The sequence below is a fragment of the Quercus robur genome, chromosome 9, assembly GCF_932294415.1.
Source record: "Quercus robur chromosome 9, dhQueRobu3.1, whole genome shotgun sequence".
Classification (NCBI taxonomy): Eukaryota; Viridiplantae; Streptophyta; class Magnoliopsida; order Fagales; family Fagaceae; genus Quercus; species Quercus robur.
In genome coordinates this window covers 28288997-28301840 of record NC_065542.1, presented here as the reverse complement: position 1 = coordinate 28301840, position 12844 = coordinate 28288997, and the positions used below count along the sequence as shown (strand labels likewise).

Genomic DNA, 12844 nt, shown 5'->3' with positions numbered 1-12844 from the left:
CAACACACCCACCTAAATACAGGGTTACTAAATGCTGAATTACAAGCAAATTTGGCACGGAATAAAGCCAATTAGATGGTTGAATAAATTCAACCTTACAGTTTCGCATAAGAAATCCAATTTTTCAGAAGTGTGAAGAGAAAGAAGATCGTTACAAGAATGGTCCTTCCTTCATTCCCACCCCTTTTTGGAAAGAGATGGTGGATAAATGGATGGTGGGAGATTGCAGGGTGAGTGTAAATGGAATACATGTCATAAATTCTCTCTCTCTCTCTCTCTCTAACCATTATTTGTTAATATTTTCATAGAAACTAATGTTCTAGTGTATGAATTTTGCGTGCAGGAGACAAGATCGACAAATAAGGACAACATAAATAAGTCTAAAATTTTCTCCACTACAGGTTCTGTACCAATAGCCAAGTACAGATATGAAATGGTATATTATATTATCATCAAATAGTTTTACATTTTATTGTGTATTTACGTTGTTTAATAAGTTTACCAATGCTGTTTTTTCTTTTAAATATTGCAGTATCTAGAGACGGGCTCTGAGCCTAGCCCCATTGATTGCTTTAAGAAATTTCACACAAAGAAGGATGGCAAAGAATGGGCAACTGATCATGCTAAGACATTATATGTATGCAACTTATACCAAAATTTTAATTTTGTTATCAACTTTAGTTTTTTTGTTGTTTTGATTATCCACGTGGTTTTTATTTTTGTGTAGGAAAAAATGGATGCGATAAAGGCCAAAGCTATTTCTAAAGGTACTAAGACAAATGATTATCAGATCTTTTGTGAAGTGGTTGGTGAACCAAGTCATGGTCGTATTCTTGGCATGTGAATAGGTATTAAGGCTAAGGATGTGTACGGCTTAACTTCATCTGGTAAAGGTTGTAGCAAACATTGCAGAGAAGATTTTACAAAAGGAAAAAAAGATTTGGAGGCACGTCTTTAGATAGGAAATGGATTCCAAACTTGCAAAAGTTGTGGAGAAGCTTGAGGAGAAGTTTGCACAAAAGTTGCAGTTGATGGGCATACCACAACAATCTGACATAGATCTAGCTACCATGGTACAATCTCAAACTTATGCTTTTGCCTCTTGAATCTTCTACAGCTTTCTATTGGTTTTTTGTGCTTTATAGCTTGCATCTATTATATTATTATTTTATTTTATATTTAGTTTTGATAAATGATAATAGAACTATGACATTATCTACTATTTTGACAGCTGTGTATAGGTTTTGTATTTAATTTTGTATATCATATGTGTTTTGTGGTTTACATTTTACACAATTGTTATATTATTTTAATTTATATTTAATTTTGATAGTGGTTTAAGTAATCAAATTAAGTTATTGTTATTGTTAATTTTTTTTTTTAAAAAAGTTACCCTGAGCGGTTTAGGGATATCAGAATTGGTAACTGCTCTTGTGGTCGCTTTATGCCTCCATAAGCAATATGTAGGGATGTTGTACACTGTTTAAATACAAAGCAATGAATAGCAAACTTGACTTTTTTACCAGTCTTAGAACCTCTTTACTAAAAAGGTAAAGATGCAATACAGCTTTCCTTGCATATAGCTTATCCACCATAAGGAATTTACTTTTGTTTATGACATATTATTATATGATTAGATTTGATATGGTATGTGTACTTATTTATTGAAGCATTGATATAAATACAAATTCACTTTAATTGTTTCATTTTAACTCATGTTTAATGTTTTTTTATTTATTTTTTAGGATGGTACTAGCAGAGATGAAGAGGACAACTCAAACAATAACATAGAGGTTGAAAACAACTTGGAGAGTGACTCAAAGGAAGACTAATATAGATCTTGTCATAAAATAGTTGTTTAAGTTTAAAACAAGGTTTAATTTCAGGATTTCTTTGTATATTTTATATTTTAAAGTTTGAACTTATATGAATTTTTATCTTTCGATGGATCATTTTTAGTAATTATTGGACTATTGTATCAATTTTTAGTAGTTATTGTACTATTGTAACATGATAGTTAAACAAAAATAATATAAAATAAATTAAAAATTAAAAAATAATAAAATATTTCAAAAATTATATAAAATATTACCACCGATACTTAAAAAGTTGGTCATAAAGAACTTTATAGTGATGACAAAGTCCCTTACAAATAGTTATTAACGACACCTGTTTTCTCTCGCTAAAAATAAGTTGCAAACCCTCACAAATAAATTTTAGCAATGCCATTATTGCGAGGGTATAAATGTCCTCACAAATAGTTATTAACGACGACTGCTTCCCCTCGCTAAAAATAAGTTGTTAGGGGTTAAAATCCCTCACAAATAAATTTTAGCAATGCCATTATTGAGAGGGTATAAATGTCCTCACAAATAATTATTAATGACAACTACTTTCCCTCGCTAAAAATAAGTTGCGAGGGGTTAAAAGCCCTCACAAATAAATTTTAGCGATGCCATTATTGAGAGGGTATAAATGTCCTCACAAATAATTATTAATGACAATTGCTTTCCCTCGCTAAAAATAAGTTGCGAGGGGTTAAAAGCCCATACAAATAAATTTTGGCGATGCCATTATTGCGAGGGTATAAATGTTCTCACAAAAAATTATTAACGATGACTGCTTCCCCTTGCTAAAAATAAGTTGTGGGGGGTTAAAAGCTCTCACAAATAAATTTTAGCAATGCCATTATTGCGAGGGTATAAATGTCCTCACAAATAATTATTAATGACGACTACTTTCCCTCGCTAAAAATAAGTTGCGAGGGGTTAAAAGCCCTCACAAATAAATTTTAGCGATGCCATTATTTGTCACTAAAAAGTATGTCGTCAATTTGGAATTCGCAAATAACTAATTGCGAGGGTATAAAGGTCCTCACAAATAGTTGTTAATGACAACTGTTTCCTCTCACTAAAAATAAGTCATCGACTTTTCTCATCATTTGGTACTATATTTGTGAAGGTGAATTTGTTCAGTAGCGACGGTGGATTGCCCTCGTAAATTATTTATTTGCAAAGGTATGGTCGCAAAATCTCTTTTAGCAACAAAAGCAAATACGATGGCCTTCGAGGGCCATATGCCCTCACTAATAACCTTTTGTGATGATATTTGAATTTTTGCGAGGGCATATGGCCCTCGCTAGTAGACTCTTTTCTTGTAGTAGCATCTATTATGTTTGTTTTGATGATTGTATCTTTGTTGTTTTCCCCCAATTTCTGTTATTTATTCTTTTGATGATTTTAAAAGCAAACTACTATAATTAAATTGAATAACCAGCCAATCTTAGTAGTGTGGGCATTAAAATAGTTGAGACACTTATAATTTTTTTTTTAAATTGAATAAGCACATCAATTAGAAGCTTCTTTTACACGTTGGAGAAATATGGTTTTAAAGAGCAGTGGAGAAAATGGATTTTTTTTTGGTATTTCCACAGCTATATTCTCTATTTTGGTAAATAGGAGTCCTTTTGGATTTTTTAATAGTTAATTTATGGGGCTGATGACATGGTGACCCACTATCGCCACTCTTATTTGTAATAATGATGGAGGTATTTGAAGGCTGTATATAGGCAGCATGTTCAGGGGTTTACAGTGGGAGGAAGGGCATTGACCTATTGATGATCACAAATCTTTTGTATGCATATGACGCTTGATTTTTTATGGAAATGGCAATACAAATGGGCTATTTGAAATGAATTGTTCTATGTTTTGAAGCTGTGTTTGGCTTAAAGATTAATCCAAGTAAATTGGTTCCAATTGGAGATGCTTCAAGAATATCAGCTTTGGATGAGATTTTGGGCTGCAAAATCTTTGCTTGTGAAATATTTGGGGCTTCCTTTGGGGGCTAGGTATAAGTCCAAAGCAATATGGGACCAATGCTGGAGAAGATGAAAAGAAAGTTTGCAGACTAGAAGAAGCTATATTTATCAAAAGGAGGCCAAACCACTTTGATAAATAGTACTCTCTCTAGTTTGCCCACATACTTCCACTCTTTATTCCCCATGCTAATTACTATCGTTCATCATTTTAAGAAATTACTATGAGATTTTCTTTGGGGAGGTCTAGAAGATGGTGTTAAATTTTGCTCGGTAGGAAGACATCTTGTGACCTGGTTTGATATGTTAGATTGGGCATTAGGTCTAGCACGCTTTACTAATGCATTGTTGGGAAAGTGGATTTGGCCTTATGCCATGGAAACATATACATTATGGAGAACCGTAGTAATTATAAAGTGTGGAAATGAACTGGGCAATCTGGTTTTAGGAGTGCTTAAGGAGCCCTATGGTGTGTCTCTTGAGAAACATGTGGGAGGTTCTCTAATGTTTTGTCAAGTGATAGGTGGGAAGTGGCTTCCATGTTTGTTTTTGGCTTGATCTATTGTGTTGGGAGGTTAGATTTAAGGAGGCTTCTTCAACACTATTGTATAGCCCAAAATAAATATGTTTTTTGTGGTGGACTATGATTTGGAATGGTGAAGTTATTCATTAGGACATCTTGTTCACCAGGTTTGTCCATGATTGGCATATGGGGAGTTTACAATAATTTCTCGGCCTTTTGTACTCCACCAAAATTACAAGGGATGGGGAAGATTGGATGTGTTGTATCCCCTATTAGGATTGGTATTTTTGAAGTCTTATTATTAGGTTCTTACTACTGGAAACCCACTATACTTTCTACGGAAAAGCATTTGGAAGAATAAGTTTCCTACTAAAGTAGCTCTTTTCACATTGACAACTGCTAGAGGTTCCTAATTCACTGTGATTATGCGCAAAATTTATGGTTTTTTTTTTTTTTTTTTTATAAATTTATTTATTTATTTATTTTTTGTGTGGACTCCATTAGGATAAGTCTACAGAGGGTAGTGGATTTGCTGGCATGTTGGAGAGGGCTTTAAGGTAAACATCTTGCTGATCTACGAGGAGCCATTCCACTATATGTCATGCGGACCCTTTGGAAAGAAAGAAAGCAATGTACTTTAGAAGGAATTCAGCATTCATGTTCTTGGAGGAATTTCTAAATTTATGAAACTTTCATTGAATTTTGGAGCATCCCTAGTATACTACCTGTGGACATGGGGAGTTTCCTCTTTCCTGCAAAATTCTTTAGAAAATTTTGTGCTACATCAACTTTGGTAAGAGAGCAAAATTCGATCTTGTTCAACCGTCTTTGACAGACCCAACTTAGTTTCACTTGCCACCCTAGTCCAAATTTTATCGAAAACCCAGCTGCCATACAATCCAAGAAACCCATAATTCACAGCTAAAGTTTATTCTTGTATTTTAAGGGCCTCTGCTACATTTGATTTGTATGCCCCTCTAGTTCTTTTGAATTTAAATTTTCTATTTGTTAGATCTAGCATTTTGGCAAACAATATTAAAAGTTTAATGTCAAAAGTGTTGTCCACAGCGACGGGTCTAGGAAACTTTAGATGGGGGAACCAAAGCAAAGATATTCAGTTTGTTCAATAGGACATATGAAGAATAATTTTCTAATCGTCAAAGTAAAATTTTTGTTTATCTATCATAACAAATTGAAAAGTTCTAATAAGGGGGCTTTGGGGCCTAATGACTTCCTTGGCCTCCTTCAATTCACTCTTTGGTTTGTTGCTTTAGTCCCTGGCACATAGGTTTTGAAGAGGAAAAAAAATCATTCATGGTGGTGAGGCAACTATTGGGATTGAGGGTTATGTGGTGTTTTGTTGAGTTGTATTTGTGTTATGTGGTTCATCTACCCCCCACTCCTCTACTTTTAGGAATTACAACACAAAGAATAGACAATGGAGGACTTCTAGATGGCTTACAATTTGTTTCTACCAATCCCATATTTATTTGAATGTTGTGCATTCTTTTCCTTCTCCTTTTCGCAGTAATTATTATCATGTGTAAATTCCAAATTGTATAACATTAAAACAAAAGGTGATACAATAGGCTAAATGGGCGATTAAAAAATTATGGCATCTTTTGCTTCTAGTGATTTAAAATTGTGGGGGCTTATGCTTAGTAAGACTAACACTGAGTAACACATGACTGCTGCTAATTGCAAAGTTTCCTTCCTTCTTTAAATTTTGTTAAGTTTTATTTTACTTTATTTTTGATAAATAAAGAAGGGGTGATCCTAAAGTTTGGCATGTTTGTACAGAATGGTGTTGTAGAAGTTGACCCTTTTGCCATGTTTGTATAGGATGGTGGTGTAGAAGTCGACCCTCTTGGCATGTTTGTACAGGATGGTGGTCTAGAACTTGTTCTAGAGAAGTAATTTAATCTCCTACTTTTGGCAATTTTTTGTTGGGAACTTGTTTAGTTTTTGGTAATGAAATTATCTGTTTGCTGGCAATTGGTTGGGAACTGTTTATGTATATTTTTTGTTGAGTGCTTGCAAATAATTATTGGTTGGGAACATAGCATAAATTATTTGGGCAGGAATTACAGATTTAGCAAGAAAAAAAATGAAAAAAAAAAAAAAAAAAACCTATAGCTGCGTTTTTAAAGACACGACTATTGACAAAACCAATGTAGAGGGCTTTAGCCGCATTTCTAAACGCAGCCCAAAGATGGTCTATAGTCGCGTTTCAAAAAAACATAGCTACAGGTCTGAGCCTATAGCTACATTGTAAAAACGCACCTATAGGACTAAGCTTACAGCCACATTTAAAAAACGCAACTATAGATCCAATCTATAACCGCGTTTTAAACGCAACCCAAAGCGAGTCTATAGCCGCGATTTTTAAAAATGCAACTATAGGTCTTAGCTTATAGTCGCGGGTGGAAAAACGCAACTATAGGCTCAGACCTATAGCCACAGTTTAAAAAACACGACTATAGAAAACACGGCTATAGCCCTTGTTTTTTGTAGTTGTAATTTTAGCAAGGTGGTTTTGTAATTTAACTAATACTTTTATATTTTCAACAAAGATATTTAGGATTCAAATCTCCGTTTCTCCGTTTCCCAACTATGAAATTAAAAATTAAAAATAAAATAAAATAAAAAAGCAGTTTAGTAACTGCCCCAAGGCTTCCATATAAGCTATTCATGTAATGCAAAACAAAAATGAATATAATAATAAAAAAAAAAAAAAAAAAGAGATAAAAACATATCAATACTTTGCGTACTGGTCTTTTGCTCCTCTATCATTAAAATAAATATATAAAAAATATTTCCTAGCCTCCCATTATTTACAACCTTGCACCTTACATTTTACCTCTATTTCAGTAAAACAATGAATATTCCTCCTAATTTTAAGAAGGATTCATAAGATGAAATGAAATATAATGAACACTCTCTTCCTATTTCATTCCTAGCTTCCTACTAAATTCTTTGACAATAGAATGGATTTGATATTCTTAAAAAGTTTCCTCTTAATCCTTTTCATTTCATTACACTTCCCATCTCTAACGAAATGTAAGAAAATGGAAGATTTAAACTAATGACCTCTAGTTCACGAGGCATAGTCCCTAGATGGTCATGGTACCCGCTTGAAGTTTATGAATTGGTATGTAGTATATATTTATGAGTTATAATTTACTCCAATATTAAAATTTTAATATTCATGATTATTATATATATATATATATATCCACATGTATGTATATAGGCAGGTCTTAATATATCTTGCATCAAGTTTATCTTAATTGGTATATTAATACTGTAATATTTTAGCCCCCAAACAAAAATTCCTAGTCCATCCCTAGAGTTGGGTAAGTAATTAATCTTGATTAAGGTTACTAGCTAGCTCACTTATTCCCAATTTCTAACATTCACTAAATGTGTAAGGAATGAAAGAATAATGATCACCAAAAGCTTATTAATTCAATTAATTGGCACATTTTGATAAATCCAAAAGAGATATCAAGATTCAAATCTCTGTTAGTGTGGCTTGAATTTGCCACAAGCCCATAAGGCCCAATCCGGCCATAAATTGACCTAATACAAGTTGTATTAGGAATCCCACTCAGCCGACTTTACATAAAGTAATATATATATATATATATATATATATATATGTACTTAATTATATGTGGCTAAAAAGAAGAGAATTGATTTAAGAAAATTTCCAATTAACCTAGTGAGCAAACCGCATGAGAGAAAATAGAGAAAAGAGAGGCAGCCAGCTTCTATTCTTATTTTTTCTGTGAGAGAGTGCTAGGGTGTAATTGGGATTTGGGTTTCTTGAGAGTGTTCTCGTGCGCTATTGTATTTTCCCTGATAATAGTGAAATCCCTGCAACTCCGTGGACGTAGGCAAATTGCCGAACCACGTAAATATTGTCTTGTGTGTGTGATTATTTTCTTTGACGTGTGTTTTCTCTGTTTATTTTGTTTCTCACAGGTTGGGTTTTTTGGTTAAATTCCCTACAACTGGTATTAGAGCCTAGGGTTAGGTTTAAGTGAGAGCAATGGCAGAGGAAGCAGGAAAGGCGTCTGGAATAGAAAAGTTCGATGGCACAGACTTTGGATTTTGGAGGATGCAAATCGAGGATTATCTTTATGGGAGGAAGTTGCATCTACCGCTTCTAGGGGAAAAACCTGAGGCTATGAAGGCTGAGGAATGGGCTCTTCTTGACAGACAGGTATTGGGAGTTATTAGGTTAACTCTGTCTAGGTCTGTTGCACACAATGTTGTAAAGGAGAAGACCACAGCAGATCTGATGAAGGCTTTGTCTGGTATGTATGAAAAGCCGTCAGCAAACAATAAAGTGCACTTGATGAAGAAACTGTTCAATCTGAAGATGGCAGAGAATGCATCAGTAGCACAACATCTGAATGAATTTAACACTATCACAAATCAATTGTCGTCTGTAGAAATTGACTTTGATGATGAGATCCGTGCACTGATCGTTTTGGCTTCTTCGCCAAACAGTTGGGAGGCAATGAGGATGGCAGTAAGTAATTCTACAGGAAAGAAAAAATTCAAGTACAATGATATACGAGATTTAATTCTGGCTGAGGAGATTCGCAGAAGAGATGCAGGTGAATCCTCAAGATCTGGTTCTACCCTAAACCTTGAGACAAGAGGCAGAGGTAATAACAGAAATTCAAATTGAGGCAGATCAAAATCCAGAAATTCTAATCGGAACAGAAGTAAATCTAGATCAGGCCAACAAGTAAAATGCTGGAATTGTGGGAAAATAGGTCACTTTAGGAATCAATGCAAAAGTCCTAAGAAGAAGAATGAAGATGATTCTGCTAATGCTGTAACAGAAGAGATACATGATGCATTACTTCTTGCAGTAGACAGTCCACTTGATGATTGGGTTTTGGATTTAGGAGCTTCGTTTCATACCACTCCACACCGAGAAATCATACAGAATTATGTTGCAGGTGATTTTGGTAAGGTTTATTTGGCTGATGGTTCAGCCTTGGATGTTGTGGGTATGAGAGATGTTCGAATATTGTTGCCCAATGGGTCTGTTTGGTTACTGGAGAAGATTCGACATATTCCTGACCTGAGGACGAATCTGATTTCTGTTGGACAACTTGATGATGAAGGACATGCAATACTATTTGTTGGTGGTACTTGGAAGGTTACAAAGGGAGCTAAGGTATTGGCTCGTGGAAAGAAGACTGGTACTCTGTACATGACCTCAAGTCCAAGAGACACAATTGCAGTTACTGATGCAAGTATTGATACAAGCCTATGGCATCGCAGACTTGGTCATATGAGTGAGAAAGGGATGAAGATGCTGCTGTCAAAAGGAAAACTACCAGAATTGAAGTCCATTGATTTTGACATGTGTGAAAGTTGCATCTTAGGAAAGCAGAAAAATGTGAGCTTCTTGAAAACTGGCAGGACACCGAAGGCTGGAAAATTGGAGTTAGTACACACTGATTTTTGGGGGCTTTCTCCAGTTGCATCCCTTGGAGGTTCAAGGTACTACATCACTTTTATTGATGACTCAAGCAGAAAGGTATGGGTTTATTTTCTAAAAAATAAATTTGATGTATTTGAAACCTTTAAGAAGTGGAAGGCCATGGTTGAAACAGAAACAGGTTTGAAAGTAAAATGTTTGAGGTCAGATAATGGAGGAGAGTACATAGATGGAGGGTTCAGTGAATATTGTGCTGCACAGGGAATTAGGATGGAGAAGACCATTCCTGGGACACCACAGCAGAATGGTGTGGCTGAGCGCATGAACACAACTCTCAATGAGCGTGCTAGGAGTATGAGGTTGCATGCTGGACTACCAAAAACTTTTTGGGCTGATGCTGTTAGCATTGCAGCTTACCTGATAAACCGAGGACCTTCAGTTCCCATGGAGTTCAGACTTCCTGAGGAGGTTTAGAGCGGTAAAGAGGTAAAGTTTTCACACTTAAAAGTTTTTGGTTGTGTTTCCTATGTTCATATTGATTCTGATGCTCGTAGTAAACTTGATGCAAAGTCTAAAATATGTTTTTTCATTGGCTATGGTGATGAGAAATTTGGCTATAGGTTTTGGGATGAACAAAACAGGAAAATCATCAGAAGTAGAAATGTGATATTTAATGAACAGGTTATGTACAAGGACAGGTTAACTGTAGTGTCAGATGTTACAGAGATAGATCAAAAGAAATCTGAGTTTGTCAACTTAGATGAATTGACTGAAGGTACTGTCCAGAAAAGGGGTGAAGAAGATAAAGAGAATGTAAATTCACAGGTAGATCTGAGTACACCTGTAGCTGAAGTCCGCAGATCTTCCAGGAACATTAGACCTCCACAGCGTTATTCACCTACTCTAAATTATCTCCTGTTGACTGATGGTGGTGAGCCAGAGTGTTATGATGAAGCCTTGCAAGATGAAAATTCAAGTAAGTGGGAGTTAGCCATGAAGGATGAGATGAATTCCTTGTTGGGGAATCAGACATGGGAACTGACTGAATTGCCAGTAGGAAAGAAGGCTTTGCACAACAAGTGGGTATACAGAATAAAGAATGAGCATGATGGTAGCAAACGTTACAAGGCCAGATTAGTTGTTAAAGGGTTCCAGCAGAAGGAAGGCATTGACTACACAGAGATATTTTCTCCAGTTGTGAAGATGTCAACAATCAGACTAGTACTGGGAATGGTGGCTGCAGAAAACTTACATCTTGAGCAATTAGATGTGAAGACAGCATTCCTTCATGGTGACTTAGAGGAAGACCTTTACATGATTCAGCCAGAAGGGTTCATTGCTCAAGGACAAGAGAATTTAGTCTGCAAACTGAGAAAGAGCTTGTATGGCCTAAAACAAGCTCCTAGACAATGGTACAAGAAATTTGACAGTTTTATGCATAGAATTGGGTTCAAGAGATGTGAAGTTGATTACTGTTGCTATGTTAAGTCTTTTGACAATTCTTACATCATATTACTGTTATATGTGGATGATATGCTTATTACAGGGTCTAGCATTGAGGAGATTAATAATCTAAAGAAGCAATTGTCCAAACAGTTTGCAATGAAGGATTTGGGAGCTACAAAACAAATCCTTGGTATGAGAATCATTAGAGACAAGACTAATGGTACATTAAAGCTTTCACAGTCAGAGTATGTGAAGAAAGTTCTCAGTAGGTTCAACATGAATGAAGCTAAACCAGTGAGCACACCCTTGGGTAGTCATTTCAAGCTAAGTAAAGAACAATCACAGAAGACAGAAGAAGAAATGGACCATATGAGCAAGGTGCCCTATGCCTCAGCTATTGGCAGCTTGATGTATGCTATGGTGTGTACAAGGCCAGACATTGCACATGCAGTGGGAGTTGTGAGCAGATTCATGAGTAGGCCTGGAAAGCAGCATTGGGAGGCAGTCAAGTGGATTCTGAGATATCTGAAGGGTTCATCAGATACATGTCTTTGCTTCACAGGTGCAAGTTTGAAACTGCAGGGTTATGTAGATGCTGATTTTGCTGGTGATATTGACAGTAGAAAGAGTACTACAGGGTTTGTTTTCACTCTGGGTGGTACAGCTATATCATGGGCTTCAAATCTATAGAAGATTGTTACTTTATCTAGTACAGAAGCTGAGTATGTTGCAGCAACTGAAGCTGGAAAGGAGATGATTTGGTTACATGGTTTCTTAGATGAATTGGGTAAGAAGCAGGAGATGGGCATTCTACACAGTGACAGTCAGAGTGCAATCTTTCTTGCCAAAAATTCGGCTTTTCATTCAAAGTCGAAGCACATACAGACAAAATACCACTTTATCCGTTACCTTGTTGAAGATAAGCTGGTAATGCTTGAGAAGATTTGTGGATCTAAGAACCCGGCAGACATGTTGACTAAGGGTGTCACTATTGAGAAGTTGAAGTTGTGCGCAGCTTCAATTGGTCTTCTAGCTTGAGGATAGGAGGACGAGTTGCAAGGATGAGGGATTGTGTTATGGAGGATTGTGGCTGATGTTTGCAGCTTGTGAGCCCTTAAGGGCTAAGGTGGAGCTGATGGAGGAGTTTGCTAGTGTAGCTTGATCAATTCAAGCCAAGGTGGAGATTTGTTAGTGTGGCTTGAATTTGCCACAAGCCCATAAGGCCCAATCCGGCCATAAATTGACCTAATACAAGTTGTATTAGGAATCCCACTCAGCCGACTTTACATAAAGTAATATATATATGTACTTAATTATATGTGGCTAAAAAGAAGAGAATTGATTTAAGAAAAATTCCAATTAACCTAGTGAGCAAGCCGCATGAGAGAAAATAGAGAAAAGAGAGGCAACCAGCTTCTATTCTTATTTTTTCTGTGAGAGAGTGCTAGGGTGTAATTGGGATTTGGGTTTCTTGAGAGTGTTCTCGTGCACTATTGTATTTTCCCTGATAATAGTGAAATCCCTGCAACTCCGTGGACGTAGGCAAATTGCCGAACCACGTAAATATTGTCTTGTGCGTGTGATTATTTTCTTT

At 35.9% G+C, this 12844-nt stretch overlaps 1 long non-coding RNA gene across 1 annotated transcript; it reads left to right on the top strand.

Moving 5' to 3' along the window:
• Window positions 1–352: 352 nt before the first annotated feature.
• Window positions 353–1952, top strand: LOC126699408 (uncharacterized). The gene is made up of 4 exons (XR_007646788.1): window positions 353–436; window positions 533–637; window positions 728–1073; window positions 1746–1952. It is a non-coding gene; the product is annotated as an uncharacterized LOC126699408 (long non-coding RNA).
• The last annotated feature ends 10892 nt before the right edge of the window (window positions 1953–12844 follow it).